Source organism: Athene noctua, chromosome 16 (genome assembly GCF_965140245.1).
Source record: "Athene noctua chromosome 16, bAthNoc1.hap1.1, whole genome shotgun sequence".
In the NCBI taxonomy this organism is placed as follows: Eukaryota; Metazoa; Chordata; class Aves; order Strigiformes; family Strigidae; genus Athene; species Athene noctua.
Genome location: NC_134052.1, coordinates 11,083,492 through 11,100,155, shown reverse-complemented (window position 1 = coordinate 11,100,155; position 16,664 = coordinate 11,083,492).

The following is a 16,664-nucleotide window of genomic DNA, read 5'->3' as shown; positions in this document are numbered from 1 at the left end:
CTATAGCTGTCACTTTAAAAATGGCTGCATTTAATGAGTTTTGCTTGAAACTATCCTCTTTCTTTTTTTCTCTTTTTTTTTTTTTTTCCTTCACGAGTAGTTCAGTTTTCAGAGAAACTTTAACAGGAAAAATGCACATCAGCACCCTGTGAAATTTCCATGTTTGACTTTGATTCTGTCAGGTTATGTGGAGAAAAAATATATGTTGTGAATTTTCTAGTTCAGTGACTTTGTAGTTTGGTGTTCTTGCCTTGCAGTTTGGGCAGAATACACTGGAGGACAGGAGCTTTTCTCCCCATCCTTCCTGCCTCTGCCCTGTGTTTCATCCAGCTGGCCCCCGCCCATCGCTCTGTGCCCAGGCAGCCAACTGGCTTCCTTCTCTTTTCTCTGCATAATCTTCTCTTTTTGTTGACTAAAATGACATGAAACACTCTCTTTCAGTTGCAAGAAAAATCAAGGTTGTGATATGGCACTGAACCTTTCTTTGCCAAGGACTCACCAGTTGCCTCAAGCCATTTGTGGCTGGTGGTGGGATACCAGACCCAACTCCTGGTTGAACTTGACTCTGTGCCGTGACTTCAAGCAAGGCCCAGTGCTGCAGCTGCGTGGTCACCCAGGACTGGCACGGGATCACACACGGCATGGTCCTGGGTGCAAAGGCACCCTCTGTGCAGTGAGGACGGCTTTCTCGTGAGCACATGCTGAGGCAGCACCAGTTGAGCTCTTTGCTCCTTCGCCTACCTCACATGCAGAAAAAAACCTTGGCTTAGCCTGGGCAAGATCTACCTTTGAGCGCTTGGAAGGGGGAAATGCCTAATTGCAGGTTAGTACACACTGCTGGGAATTAGTGTTGGCCCTCGGCCAGCCCGAAGCAGGGAGGTGGCAAAGCTGCCTTTGATGCCTGGGCTTCTATTGAGTGGTAGCTCTTGGAGGGGTGGCCCTGCAGGCAGAGCCATGGCGAGGCTCTCCGGCAAGCTGTTCCCATTCCTGCTCACTGTGGACGCAGCAGCACACCTGCTCTCCCCTGTGCTGGAATATCAGCCGGTGCTGACGCCTTGGCTCTGTTGTCTCAGGCCACAATGGGTAATTTTTAATCCTTCTATTCAGAGAGTTTTGAGGAGCAGGAGGAGAAACGTACAGCATATGCTCACCTCAGCTCCCAGGAGGTGTGGGGGAGTGTGTCCCAGCAGCTGCTGGGGTAATACTTGTCCTTCTGTCCATGACCGCATCCAAAAGGTGCACGCAGAGTGCCTGGGCATCACCCCACAAGCAGGTGGGCTCCACTGACTGGGCAGGGCTGAGGGGACAAAGTCCCTTCCTCCCCTCTGAGGCCCAACAGGGTTCTGGGCAACAGAGGAGGGAATCCATCCTCTCCTGGGTCTCCTTCAAAGCAGACCAGCTCCACAGTAGTGTCGAGGGCACCTGGAAAACACAATTGTTCCCTCAGCAGTCACACTGGGGCAGAGGCTTTCAGGATACAGGTGCCTTGGGCATTTGGATGTTGGTTGTATTAAAGATTCACGTTTGACCAAAGGGTATCTATAGTGAGATCTGGGCTGGACGCAGCTGTGGCCTCAAAGCACATGGGGGGCAGGCTGCAGTGCTCAGCCACCAGAGACCTGCCTCCTGGGATCCTGTACCACTCGATGCCTTCCCTTGGCATCAAATCTGCAGCACATCATCTCTTGATGTACTGTCATTGCTTATTGTCCTGGCTCTCATCCTGACCCTATTTCAGTCAACAGGAATGGTGTTGGTGGCGTCGGTGGAACCAGCATCTTCTCTTCTCCCTTTGCTTGTTCCCTCCTATATCCCCTCCTGCCTGCCCTGATCTCACTCTCTTGCTGCATCGCCTGCTCTGGGCACCATCTGGTGAATTTTGGGCTGTCTCATCTCACCAACTGTCGTTTGTCCTGGCTGTGGTGTAAACGTGCTCACATTTTGCATCAAAGGACCCCTAAACCATTTGCTTTGTGGACCAGCCAGCCTGTCAGAGAAGAACCAAGCAGTTGGCACTCAATAAGCAATGAGCATTAATAAAAGCATTACAGTGAGGTTAGTGCCTCATTAAAGTAATGCTAACGAACCGGCTGCCTTCCAGAAATATGAAATTTTAACTAACACTTCCTCCTTCTAATTTTATGTATAATTAAATCTTCCTAGGGAGGCAATATTCAGCTCTCCAGGCTGCTGCAGTATAAGCAAAGCCAAATTCAGAGGAGCTGCTCTGGAAATGCACCAGTGCTCTTGGGAGCGGTCTCCAGCCCCATCCTGCAGCCTCATCGTACACGGTGCAGACTCCCTGTGCAGCCATGCTGCGTGGTCATGGCAGTGTCCTGGAGCTCACTGTACCATGAACACGCCAGGGTCTCGCCAGCACCGGGGGATGCGGCTGTGCCTGCAGCCCTCCCTCTCCCCTGTGCTGGGTCAGGGCTCTGCCTAGTTTCCTTAGCGTGGGGTGAAGGCAGGCTCTGGACCCACCTCTGACCCATGCTCCCCGCCCTGGCCCCAGCCAGCACACCCGGGTTAGAGCAGCCAAAAGGAACTGCTAATTCAGACCCAGGCTGGCAGGGATCTGGCCCTGGGGTACAGGCAGTGCCACTCATCGTGGCTCTTCACTTGCCAGGAGCAGGGTGCAGCTAGGAGACTGGGCCAAAGGCTGCCATTAGCCTGCAGAGATACTGGAATGAAAGGCTACGCAGGTTGTATTTGCTGCTGGCAGCCTTTTCCAGGTGTGTGTGGGAGGGAGAGGTACCATGGCTCATGTGCCGGAGCTGCAGTGCCCTGCGGTCCACGGGCACTCGCTGCTCCACAAGCAGCACCCGGACTGATGCATCCTGGCCGAGTGTCTCAGATGGGAAGCAGCAGGGATTTGTACTGGAGGGGTTTTGCCCTGGGCCCTCCTCCAGCCTCCTCAAGCACCCTTAGGGCTGGCTCCAGGTGGTGCTCCTGGCTCCCCACACAGCCCCCAGGCTGCGGCAGCTCTGTGCCCGCTGCAGCAGACACCCAACTGCCCCCAGAGCCCCACGGCTCCATTGTAAAGCAAATTAATTCTCCCCTGCACTGAGGAATAGCCGTGCTCTCGGGAACGTTTGGCAGCAGCAGTGAGGAAAGCAGCTGCTCCAAGACTCACAGCCTCTTTATATTTCCTTTGCCTGGTTTTAGCAGCATGTGATGGGCACATGAGCGACGTCGCTGCCGGACACGCAGCCACCAGGGCATCTTGCTGGCCAGACAGCCAAGGCTGCTGTCTTCCCCGCTCATGCGTGAGCACATGTCTTCTCTCTGCTGGTCTTCCTCCTCTCACCTCCGGCAGGTTTTTATTCTCATGCTTTGAAGCAAACCCAGAGGTTTCATTGGCAAAAGATGGTGTTTGATGGATGAATCCCTTTCTTTTACCTTGCCTGATAGGGATGGTACAGGGCAAACCCAGTTTTTGTAATGATAAATACCATTTCCCTGAACAGAAACAACCAATTCAAATGGTTTCTGCTATGTTTAGCAGTCTGTTTGGATGTTCTGTCCAGGGGAAAGGGTGTCTTCAGATGAACTTGGTGTTACACCACTGTCTTATGTTTGACCTGTTGCAGAGACTGACTCAGAGCTCAGCACAGCTGCAGGTTTGTGCTAAGGATGTTCCCTTGCTGCTTCCTAAAGCTTATGGGTTAGTAGGAGCTACACAAGCAATCTTGGCTTTTGGTTGTGTGTGCCTGGGACTGGCCGTTTCTCAGGGTATGGGACAACCAAAGCCTGGGGGAGTTCACATCTCACAAAATTTCCTCTTCGTTTCAGGCAAAGGCCTCAGCTCTGCAGACATACACTATCTTCACTACAGTGAAATTAATAGGGTGTCTAGGGGCAAAGGTAAAACTAAAGTACATAAGTAAATGTTTGCAGGATCAGGACCTTATTCAGGCATAAATCAGGTAGCTCCAGCCAACAATAGAATTACCTAAGTATAAAATCCCATGTAAGCCAGTAAGATCAGCTCCAAACCTGCTATGAATTTGCTTTTTGTTTCCATGCCAAGAATATATCACTTCTAACTGCTGCAATCAGGTCTGGTCCTTTTTATTGTTTTTAAGAGCTTTTGGGCACACTTATTTCCCGTCACCAGCAGATACACACAGAGCCTGGCCCTTCTTTTCTTGGGCATGCCCCAGCCTGCTTTGCCCACAATAAGTTGTCGCTATCAGGGAATTTTTTTTTCTTTCCTTGCCTTTTTCTGTTACTGGATTCAGTAAACAAAGGGACAGCAGTGACGATCCAAAACCGTTCTTTGTATTTGCCTGAGAACAGAGTCAACTATTTGCTGGTCTTCTGTTGTTACGTTTTTTTTTCTTTTTTAGCTGGTGCCCATTTAAATGGCTACTGGTACCTGTGGTACAACATATACTGGTGTTGCGTGCAGGATTTGTTACCAGATGGCACTGGGCAATCACAGAGGAGGTGGTGATGAGGACAGGGAAATGCATGTGGGAGGTATCAAATCAAACCAAAAGTCCAGGGCACAGTGGTCCGTACTGTCCCTCCCAGAGGACATGAAAAGAGCCTGAAGGGTTTTCCTGGTCATTGTATGTGCCTCAGTTTCCCCAGTTCTCAGCACAGTGTTTCGAGATGGTGCCTCAAGACAAGAAGTCTGGTGATGTTTGCACCTGTTTGAGCCAGAATGAGGCTGGTTCTTGGAAATGAGCTTAGGCAAAATACCTAGGAGAGGAAGGCAGGGAGAGATGGTAGAAAGAGAAGGAAGCTGGAGGTGTCTTTAGCTCAAGGGTGAACTTTTGCTGGCCTCTCCATCCCTGGGGCCGTGCAGCAGCAGAGCAGGCAGTGAAGGCAGCTCCTGGACCAGTCTCTTCCTAGCAGGCACCAGGAGAAGTGTCCCAGCTCCCATTCCCATCCCTGCCTGTTCCTCCAGCTACAGCCCACAAAAGGGTGCTCCGAGAGCCCAGGCAGAGCCTTCCCTGCCCCATTACACCGCAGTCCCCAGGACAGCACCTGTGAAGAACAGGTATGCATTTTCCAAATGACATTTAGGCTCTTCAATTATTTTTTAAAATGGCCCAGAGGGTCCTAATCCATATGCTGAAGGAAAAATTATGCCTGCAACCTGCTTTGCTGTGAACACACCATATAGTGGGTTTTTTTATAGGCTTTGCCTTCTCAGTCTTGTGTCTTGAGGCAGAAGACAAATCCACCAAGTAACTGTAAGTGCTGTTCCCACTGTTGTGTTTTCCTCGTGGCATACCTCTGCCATAATCACAGCTTGGTATCTTGGGTATGTTTGAAATGGGAGCCCTTCTCTAACGCCACAGAGGGGATGGCTGGCTGGCAAGGAAAATAAATCACCCTGAGCTGGCATCCTTTACAAACCATTATTTCAATAGACCACAGAAATGAAGAAGTGCTGGGGAGAAGCCAGGCCTGACTCCCAAACGGCCAGGCTGGAGCACTGGCCTGCGCGCCTGCCCTCGGGACGGGAGGGCCCGTGTGCGGGGCTCGGCTTGGCTGCCACTGCCTCATCCCCGCAGAGCGGCTCCCAGGAGGGGTCTGCAGCGCAGCAGCCTCCTCTCGCCTCTCTGGGCTGTTTCAGGGAACGTTTTGCAGCCCCACGAGGATTTCCACTTGCACCATCCAGCGTGGGAATGGGCAGGTGGGCAGTTCTGTGCTGCTGCCCTTCTTGGGTTTTTTGGTGCTTAGTTTGGTTTGGCTCAGGAGCAAAACCCAAGGCCTCTGAGTGACCACTCAGACATTGTCAAAGCACCTTCTTGCAGCTCCAGAGTGGTGCTTTCCGCCCATGCGTCCCCATGCTTTGGGCACTGTCGTGGGCTGGGGACACCCTGATGCCATCAGAGCCACTTGTCACCCCCTGGTCGCTCAGGAGCAGGGGTGGGAACTGCTCCCCTGCCTCTGCCAGCCAGAACCACTGTGCTGCAAACCAACACCCCCACCCCCCCCAGTGAAACATCCCTGGGAGCCATATGGCATCTCTGAGGCTTTGATGGAATTGAATGAAACCCAAAGCAGCCCAGCAGGTTGGACTGTGAGCCACAGAGAGCCTGGGGGGGGTGGGGGGAGTGGCCTGTCCTACCCTGCTTGGGGCGTGCAGGCTGCCAGCCCAGGCGTTAAAGCAGCGTGTTGGTGTCTCCTGCCAGTGGAGCTGCTGGTGGGATCAGGGGGTTTGCACATAAAGGAGGATGATTTTGTGGTCAAGTGATGCAAGTGGAGGGAACAGCATCTTGGGCTGATGTTTGAAACAGCCAGCGGACAGGGAGAGGGGTTGGGGGAACTTGGAGATGCATGATGTTTGCTGTTAACCCAGGCCATAAAAGCCACAATTCAAACTCATTCTCAGGAACCAAGGCTGATTCTGCCAAGCCACCATGAATTGCAGGAGAGCCCTGACCTGAGCTCTGCTCTTTCAGACCCGGATAAGCAGTCCTGGAGCACATCAGAAGGAGAGGTGCACATGTGTCTTGCCTGCTGGTCTCCACCAAAGCAAGTCCAAAATTCACAAATCAAAAACCCCATTACCTCACATCTTACTGCGGTACTTCACAATGCTTTGAGTTTGCTATGGAAAAATAAGCATCCCAGGTCTGTTAAATCTCAAACCTTATATCAAGTATTTACTGTCTGGTCTGCAGGGCAGAACCATCTTCCTGCTGTCAGCCAGGCTGAGCCATCAGCCTGCCCCTGGTAAGACTGGGCAGTGGTGAGAGCATCCCCTGCGTCGGGAGGTGGCAGGCTGAGGAGGGGTGTGTGCCCCCGCTGCCAGGAGCTGTGGGGACAGTAACTCACTGATTTCAGGGGACTGCCCAGAAAGGACCAGGATCTGGTGCAGAGGATGCATGTTTAATGCTGCATAGGTTTCTGGAGGTTTGCTCTATAGGTCTCATTATGTAAAAATGTCAGATTTCAAAGTTTACTCTAAAAGAAAAAGGAGGGTGGAGGGATGGTAGTTTCTGACTGATTATGGATTCATTTTTTCATTGTGTACCCATAATGTGATGTCATGCAAGAAAAATCTAAGCCCTACAGAAGCTCATTTCAAAATGATTAACTGCAATATTTTTTCAGTCACTGTCTAAAGGGGTGTTTTAGTATTGCTGGGACTTCCCTTCTCCCCGACTTCTCTTCACCAGAATACAATATTCTGATATAATTGATGGAGCATTTGGACTCTGATAACATTTGCTTCCACCCAGTTTCTTGTGAAAACCCTCCTGCTGCCTTACAGAACTACATGAAGGTATGTAAGCTTTACTTCCCCAGTTTCTCCTTCCCAGAAGGATAAGAACTGGAAAATTCCTCCAGTTCCTCAGCAGAGGGATTGAGGTGATGCTGCTCTGCACAAAACAGCTCTAGTAATGGGCTCTTGCAGTACTTTTATCTGCCTGCTGGGCTGAAAATTGTGACCTCTGCCATTGCAGCAGATGCTCTCTGGAAGCACTCGGCAATGAAATCTGTTTAAATAGCAATAGCAGAACTGTTGGAATAATTTATACATCATCTGAACTAGCAAAGGTGTTAATCTGTCTCAGGGGCAAAAAAAAAAAAAACCATCCTGTGAAACTTCTAGGGGCTTTGCTTGGGTTTTCTGCACCTGAATAGGCTCTTAGGCCTCTGCCTTGTGCTTGTGCATCGCCATATGGAGGAGAATGCTCGGCACAAAGAGGCCACTTCTGCTAATAACGGGAAAGTTGGTGTTTGGTCCTACTATCAACAGCCTTTAGCTTGGAGAGAAACCTTCACTAAGCAGCTTGCTTTGTAGCATTTTTACAGCAAAATAAAAGATGCTTGGAATTATCTGTTGGTCACCAAGAGAATGTTTCACTGTTGAAATATTCCAGAGGCTGTTTACAAAGTCTTGATTGGCAAAAGTGCGAAAACTTACAACCTTCCACATGCCCTCCCCTCCCTGGAGGCAACCCAGGCCCATGGCTGGGATGGGAGATGAAGATGGAGGTGATGGAGCTGGAGATGGAGCTGGGATCACTGGGGGCTGAAGAGTGGGGAGAAGCTGATTTGTTATGCAAATGTCTGCCTGTAGACAGTGGAAAGCTCTTGAATTATTTTAAGCAGAGGACAAAAGTTCTTTCCCTCCCCCTATCAACTTGGATCCTTGTAAAAACAAAACAAAACAGAAACCTCTGTGTGAACCATCTGACAATGATCAGCTTTCCTGGCAAGAGCGGGGCAGCCGGGTGTACACGGCTACATGGAAATAGAACAATTAAGAAAAAAACTGTATTGGAAGCAGCCGGGCTTTGTCTCGATGACATCATGAACTAATCATCCCCCAGTCTTACCTGTGCTGGGGACAGACATGCTGCAGCGGGCTGAGGGTGTCCCTGGGTGACAGGCAGAGATGTTTCCCCTCTGCCTACGTGGGGCCGAGGGTGGGCTGCAGCTCAGCCCAGGCTGTCCGGGCAAGGAGGGGAGTCAGCGTGGCTATTTTGGATGCACAGAGCAGGCCAAACTTTCAAGTTTGCAGCCTGGCTCGTGCAGAAGAGCCACCCGTGCGTGGCGGTGAGCTTCCTGCGCCGGCTGGCGGCTGGGCTCTCCCGCCACCCGCTCCCACCCAGGGCACCGGCCGCAGCTTTGCATGAGCAGATGTGCATTTCACAGCTGCTAAGAAAATCCCGTCAGTATTTACATAGCGTCACGGGGCGCCGGGGGGACAAAGAGGAGCCTTTCCCACGTGGGCTGCGGGACGGCTGCTGCAGGCCAGGCTGCCACAGGCGGCTGTTCCCGTGGGGAGAGCGGCCGAGCCTGGGCCGTGTGCTCCTGGAGCAGGGGCTGTGCGATGGAGCAGCGCTGCCCGTACTCTGCCCACAGGGAGCTGCAGCAAAAACCTCTTTTCCAGACAGATTGCACCTCTCTGGCGTGGTTTTCCCCTGAGCCAATTTCTCGCCCAGCCTCAAGATCCCTGTGACCCCACACTCTGCAAAAGCCCAGGTGGGCAGCTGAGCTCTGGTGTGCAGAGGGCTGGTTAAACTGGGGAGAAAGCAGCTTTTAAAAAGGGGCTTCAGATGTGCCCCATGTTGGCACTTACGTGGCTGCTGGCTATTCTCATATTTTGGGATACCAGCGTGGTAGAAGGGGCTGGGAGGATGCAAGGTTTAGTTAATCTGAGCCTTTTGGGGCCTGTTGACTGGTCGTGTCGGTCACTGCCGGAAGGCAGGGGGAATCCCTGCCCCTCGCAGTGATGCTTTTCTGCCTCTTCCCCTGTTCAGGGCCATGTGGGGGGAGAGGAGGGGGTTTGGGTCCCCATGGACCAGAGACCCCCACTGGTTCTGCAGCCCTACGGTCAAATGTGGGTGTAGCAAAAGAGCCCTTTCCCGTGGGGCTGCCTGCCTGCCTCGCTGGGTGGCTGCTGGCTGGTGCCAGCACTGTGCCGGCATGATGTGGCTGCTGATGGGGCAACCTGGCTTTTTCAATGCAGCACATGCCATGTGGGATCAGCTCCGATGATTCCTGTGTGGGGCTTCCCCACAGCCCTGTCCCAAACACATCAGGGACATGGGCTGCCACTCCTGCCCAGAGACACCTGGGTCCCCAGGGCTTTGCTGGTGTCACTGAGAGAGGTGAGCGAAGCCAGAGGCTGGGGAAAACCCTCGACAAATATAAACACGCCCCCAAAAGCCCCCCGTCAGCCTGGCAGAGTTAACTTCGAGTTGGTGTGGGCTCTGCCGGCTCTTCAGCCTGTATCCCAGGATTCCACCGCCACACATGGCATCCCTGCGAGCTCACGGCTCGCCTCGTCCCCAGCTCAGCTTTCTCGTGCATCCCGCAGGGGAACCAGAGGCACTTGGCTGTTACGTGTGGCACCAGCCACAGACGTGTGGGGATGAGCCACCATGCTGGTGGGTTGCCGGTCACACACCACTGCCCTGCCTCGCTGCCGCCTCATCCCCGGGGAGCCCGGGGGGCGTGGTAGAGGAGGGAGTGCGTGCCTCCCCATGGGGAGGTCTGGACCATAGTCTGTGCCATGGGGTGGGAGCAAAAAGGCTTGTTCCAGGGTCATGAGCTAATTGGAGTGAGCTCTGTTGGTCTAACAAATCACATCATGAATAAAAGAATTAGTATAATGAATAAAAGAATAAGCGTGGTGCACCACAACAGCCCGTCCTCAGAGCCAAACTGTGACCAGCCAAGACTGAAGGTGACACTGAGCCGAGGAGGTCTGTGACCACCCCTGAGCGCTGGCCGGAGCTGTGCAACATGCCTCTGCGGTACCCACAGGGCAGACAAACGGCAAGATCTTCCTCGGCATGACCAGGTGATGCGGGCAGGGCTGCCCCAGTAATCCCAATGTGCCTCTGCGAAGCTGTCTGCTACCAGGCAGGTGTGAGTTGCTGGCAGTGAAAGGAGCTCCGGTTCGCAGTGTGGTAGCGCGGGGACCGCAGTTTCCTCTCTATAAAAAAACGCTTCACTTCCTTAGTGCCATGTCTGCGCTGCAAATTCTCCATTGCAGTTCTGCACCGCTTAAAAGCAGTTGCTCTCATGGGCATTTTTGAAATTGTTAGAAAAATCTGTGTGGGCATCACAGTGTTTGTTTTCTCTGATGACTATTTTTAATCTTGTTTTCCATTTAAAAAAAAAAAGAAAGATCAAGATAGATATGAATCAAAACTGTGCCTTTATATATGGCATGCTAATAGCTGCACAAAACTAAAAAAATATTAGGAAGAGTTGGAGTATGTGCCTAAAAATCTGTGAAAGGCTAAGGCTTTTTATGACACTCACTTGGCAGCACCCTTCAGAGCCCAGGGACCAAGGCCAGGGCACTGCACTGGCCAGCTGGCAGCAGAGGGGTTAAAGAAGTGGGTTCACCCTGCAAGGAGAGAGCTGGAGCTGGAGCTGGAGCTGAGTTGGCCTTTCCAGGAGTGGATACTGACATCAGCTTCCCCAGTCTTCCCCACGGCACCCAGCTTCAGGGAGCCCCGGCAAGGCCCAGCCTGCAGCATCCCCGGGCAGCGGCAGGAGCGGGGGGGTGGTGAAGGCACCAAGGGGGACGTTTCACTTTTATGCCCTGTTGGTTTCCAGCGTTGGAGAGGAGCCATGCAAGGAGCTGCACCCTCCCCCAGCTCCCCAGCCCGCCACTGGGCTCTCAGCTTTTGTTCCCTTGCTGGGGACTTGGCCAAGTGGTGTTTGGCCCGAGCCAAAGGAGGGATGGCCAAGAGGGCGCGGTGCTCCCTGCAGCAAGCTGGGGATGGAGGGCCCTACAGTGGGGCCCTGCGGGACCGGGGGCACCCCAAAAGCAGGAGCAGAGTCTTGCTCTGCAGCGCTGGCAGTGCCACATCGTGCTCAGTGCCGTGCTGCCCAGAGAGCGTGATGCTCGGGGCCAGGAGCAGTTCTGTGCGTGTGCTGCTTTGGTTTTAGGAACCCAGCCTTCCCCCCGGGATGTTCATGCCCAAAGCCAGGGAGGGAGGATGGAGGACAGCGGCGTATGGGAAGTGCAGTGGCACAGACCCTGGCGAATGTCAAGCTGAGCTATTTTAATATTTTTATCTTGCTGCCCTCTGACAAAAATGTGCTTTGGAGCAGAGCTTATCATGAGCAGTTTGGCACATGTGGGGCCAGTGAGGGGGCGATGGAGCTTATCCCCGCAAGCGGGGGGCAGCCGATGCAGAGGGGACAAGCCGGCGGTGCAGCAGTGGTGGGTGCTGTGACACAGCCACAGGAGATGGGCATGAACGGGCACAGGTCTGACCCAGCCAGCCCATCTGGCAGCTCTCCAAGGGGGCAGATAAAAAACAGGTATCTGAGCCAAAATCCCAGCTCAGGTCTGAATCAGGGGAGCACCAAGCCTTACTGTCCTCCCAGCTTCTCGGCATCACCCAGCCCATGGGGAAACTGAGGAGGGACCTTGGCTGGGACCTTCCCTACCTCCAGTTTCTAAACTTTGGCCCATCCTAAACAGGGTGATTTATCAGACGAAAGATGCTGCCTACTGTAGTCACCTCTCCCCATGGCTATGCCCCAGGGAGCACAGGGCATCAAGTGCAGAGGCAAGACACAGCCCAGGGTTCGTGCCCTGTGGTTGGCAGCACCACCAGCTCCTGCTGGCTCCCAGGGGAGGGCAAAGGGAGTGCTGGGCTGGCGGGGGACATTGCAGAAACACACACAGTTCCCCCCCAGCCTGAGGGCAACTCTGCAAACATTCAAACCGGCAGCACCACCCCTCCACACACTGCTGCAAGCCTGGGGTTCATGTGAGTTATCACCCTCATCCTCCTGGCTGCTGGGGCTGGAGATTAGGGAGCTGCTCCTTATCAGCCGCCAGCCCCGCACCCGGCCCCGCAGCCATGGGGCTCCTCTTTCAGTCTTACTCACTGGAGAAATGAGTAAGCCTGTTGTAACGGTTACGCTGTGATGCTCAGGCAGCAGGCTCGGGCTGCGCTTGGTTGGGTTGGAGTGTTTGGGTTTTTTTTGAAGCATCTCAGTACACAAACTTGTAGCAGCCAGGGTGCATTGCAGACACCTGCGGGAGCTGGGGCTTGGCTGGGGTTCAGTGCCCTACATGTATGGAGCTCAGCGTGTCTGGTGAGGCTGGGAACAGGAAAGTCTCTTGCGTGTGTGTGTGTGTGTGTGCAAGAGAGGGAGAGGGGAAATCCAGGGTTCTCACCGTGCCAACTATCTGGCAGGGCCTCACTTGCACAGAGACCTCCCACACCTACCCCCAAACCCACCGCCTGTGCACAAAGCTCTTGGTCCAGTCCCTGAACCTGGACCCAACTCCTCTGTGTGTCCGTCCGTCCATCCATCCATCCATCCATCCATCCGTCCATCCATCCGTCCATCCATCCATCCGTCCGTCCATCCATCCATCCATCCATCCATCCATCCGAGCAGGTCTCAGCCCTCAGCCTCCGTGCTGGTCTGCCCTGCACAGCCACCATTTCTGGCAGTTTAGATGGCAGCTACAAGAAAATATTTGTGCACTCTTCAGCTTTACTAGGCATATGACCTGGACAGTGCCAGTGGTATAAACATTGGGATTCAATTTATTATTTTTTCTGCCGGCTCTGTCTTGGCTGGGCAGCTGCAGAGCAGCGCTGGGGCTGGGGCTGGGGCTGCTTTTCTGCCCACAGGGAGAAGGGCTGGGGCAGGCAGCTGGCAGTGCCTGGCTGGGGCAGTCTGGCAGCGTTTAACCAAGTCGATGGGATATTTTTAATTTTTTTTCCATTCAAGCCCAGGCAGAGCTGCTGGCAGGACTGAAGCTTTCATCCAGATTGCAGATGCCCAAAATATCTGTATTCTGGACTGAGCAGACTGAGTGCCCGTGCTTGGCTGATTGAAGAGAGCATACGGGAACGCAGAAAGACAGACACCCACAGGCACAGTGCCTGAGCATCGATGGCAGCAGCAGGCAAGAGGATGGGGAACTGCTCAGCCCAGGGCTCCCTCTAGCAGGAGCCAAGGATGACCCCAGACCGTGCGTGTCCATGTCCCAGCCATGACTGTCACACCAGCATGTGATCTTTTTACTATTTTTTCCAGCCTGCTGAAACGTGAACTCAGGCCAGGACATGGTTTTGACCTGGACTAGTTTGTGTTTATCCCAGCGATGGCTGGGCACAGCTCAAGGGCTGGGTCCTGCCCAACCTTGTCCAGCCTCCCCACAAACTGCCTGCATCCACACCAGTGATGGCTGCATTTTACTGGGATAGAGATGGGGTTTCCATCCCTAAGTAAATCAGAAAAAAAGTCCAAGATTTAGCCTGCAGCCCAGGGCTGAGCTGAGCTGCAACAACAGTAAGTGATGGGGCTCCTGCAAAGCTCAGTCAGCCCTTGGGGTGCTCTAGGGTGGGCTCAGCAAACAGAAAGCCTGGAAAGGGAAAACGCTTCAGGAGCGGGGCAAATGAGCACTGAGCCCAGCACAGTTCAGGGACCTCCTGGAATGAAATGTCTGAGCACCTGTAAACAGGTCCCACCTGCCATTAAATTTGGCTATATTTGCTGTTACGTTATGTGCCTCATTTTGTATTCTCTTCTAATCTCCAATTAATCTGGCATCTTCAGCAGCCAGAATTCCTGAGATAAAGGTTAAAAATATCAGCTGAAATAAGGCATTCATATGTATACTTTCACACACATGCATATGTATGAATACACACAGCTACTGATAGAAAAAATGTGTTCATACATACATGTTTCTGATCAGATTTATATCTGACATATATAAATATTTTTGTACATATAAAATTTATTGGAAACAGGAAACAAAATTAGCTTACTTTATAAAGTGGCATGAAATAAAGAGTAGTGTACACTGCTGAAAATAAGGTAGGATGTGGGGTTTGGAGGATTTTTCTTCCCCTCAGAGCTCTTTCTACCATGTTTATGTCTAAAACCTGCTACTTTTAAAGCCAGCTCACAGAACACTAATGGTACAATTTATTTATTTCATCTCACTTTCATTTTGCAAAGTTCAAGCTTTGCTCAGTGTGCTAGCATGTAAGCAGCTCATGTAAACACATCCAGCTGATGCTACGAGAGAAAGCAAATGGCTCTCGGTATCTGCGTGCTCACGCTGATCCCCCGGTGTTTATCTAGAGGCAGAGATTAAGCAGGACCCACTCAAGTGGGCTTAGTCTGATTTTAAAAGATCTTTTCAGTGTTAAACATGTAATAAGATGCTTAGTGCTATTTTCAAACCCAGACATGTTCCTGGCTGATTTACAAAGGCCATGGCCTCCAGCTTTATGTGAATGGTAAATGCTTCAAAAATCGGCTCTAAAAATCACCCCAATCTAGGGGCTCATCGATTCAATCAGACGTAATGATCAGGCTGCCCGAGCTGCTTCCCAAAGTGGGAGTTGAGCTCCTCTCTCAAGTCAGTCCTTTAGTTTATCTCACCTTACACTTCTTGATCTCATTTATGCTTAAAGATGGGTATGGTTGCTCTTGAAAGAAGATGCAAACCATCCTTTAATAAGGGGCCAATAATACTAATGGTGTCCTGGTGCAATTTTTAATACTGCTTGTCTCTCCTCTCTGCTCCACACTAGTTTGACAGACGGACTGTGTGATGGTGGTGCAGCCCCCCCACTGCTGCCTGACACCCAGCAGGCAGCTCCAGGAGCCAGCCAGGGGATAGGGCAGGCTGTCACCTGCACAACGGGCACCGTCACGCCTCCAGTAAACGGGCACCTCGTGGCACGTGCATGCAGCAAGCCCAGGGGTGCTGCAGCTCAAAGGTGCCCACAGGGAGAAGGGAAAAATACTTAGTGTATTTCTATATATAAACTATATATGTGTGTTTAAACGTATCTGCATATAATTATATATTCAAATTATATATACATTTAAATATATATACAAATAAATAAATTTACTCATACATATGTAGGGATCTCTAGAGAAAGGCACATATGTCCTGTGCTCATGGGCAGCACCCCCCTGAGCCCCTCTGGGGGCAAACACCCGTGCCGTGGTGGCACTGCCCTTGCCCCACCTCACTCTGAACTTAGCAGCTGAGGCTGGGCATAGCCTCTACCCACCAGAGTCTGGTTCACCACAGATGTGCTGTGCCTTTATTGCCCAGTTTCACCCTAAAACACTGCAGCACTTTGAGAACAACAATCTCTGTTTTCTCCATCTCTGATGTCTCCATCTCTGACCTTTCCATCACCATCACCTCCATCTCCAACCTCTCCATCACCACCACCAGCCTTCCAAGCACAGGCACACTGCTAATAAATCTGAGCCTTTAATTGCCCTCCCACACAGTGTGGCCTTATCTGAGCCATTGTCTTGCTCGCTCTGCCTCGTCACACCTCTGTGCTCCCAGGTTTGTGCTGCTGGTGTCAGCAAAAGGACAAAACCGCAGTTATTTGGCTTTGGTTTTAGGTACAACTCCCCCCAGTAACACATTTCTGGTTGCGTGGGCCCACATGATGTGTCTGCCATGGCAAGGTGGCTCTGCCCAGGGAGGGATTTTCAAACCCTCTGCCTTTATCTCATGCAAGGTCGCACTTTATTCTTTATTTATGTAGCTAAAACTATGCAAAAATTAGTTGGGGGGGAGGGGGGACACATAAATCCCATTGCTAAAGGCAATCAATAAGAGTGGAGGAGGCTGCTGCCCCAGGGTGCTGGTGCTGGGACCACTGAGGCTGGAGAAGTCCTTATCACCACTTACAGCTGGTTGTTACTCAGGTCACAAGAAGACCTGATGTCTCTGGTACCCAAAAGAGATTTATTTATCCCCCTCACCCCTATAAATTCAGGAAGTTTTCCACAGCCCTCTGGGAGAGCAGGGCCGGTGCAGAACGGGCGCAGCGGTATCAGCAGCCGCAGGTCTATCGGGCTGAGCAGAAGCTTTTCCAGGAACTATCTAGTGAAACACATGACCATGCCCCTGGCCGAAGGGCGATACGTGACAGGCATTCACCGGGCTCCCGGAGAGTCAGTTGACTTTGTTATTCAAACTATTTTAGTGATGGTTTTTAATCCCAGGCTTAAGTTTTTCTTTTTCTTTTTTCCTTTTTTTCTTTTTTTCTCTTTCTTTTTTTCTCTCTGAACAAGGGAATCTCTACGCTGGCAGGATTCAGAGAGGCACAAAGGAGGGAAAAACAAGTTTCAGCCAGAAGAGGGAAAAAAAAAGAAAAGGATGCTGTTAGCATTCCCTGTATGCGAGGGGGTAAAAACATTTT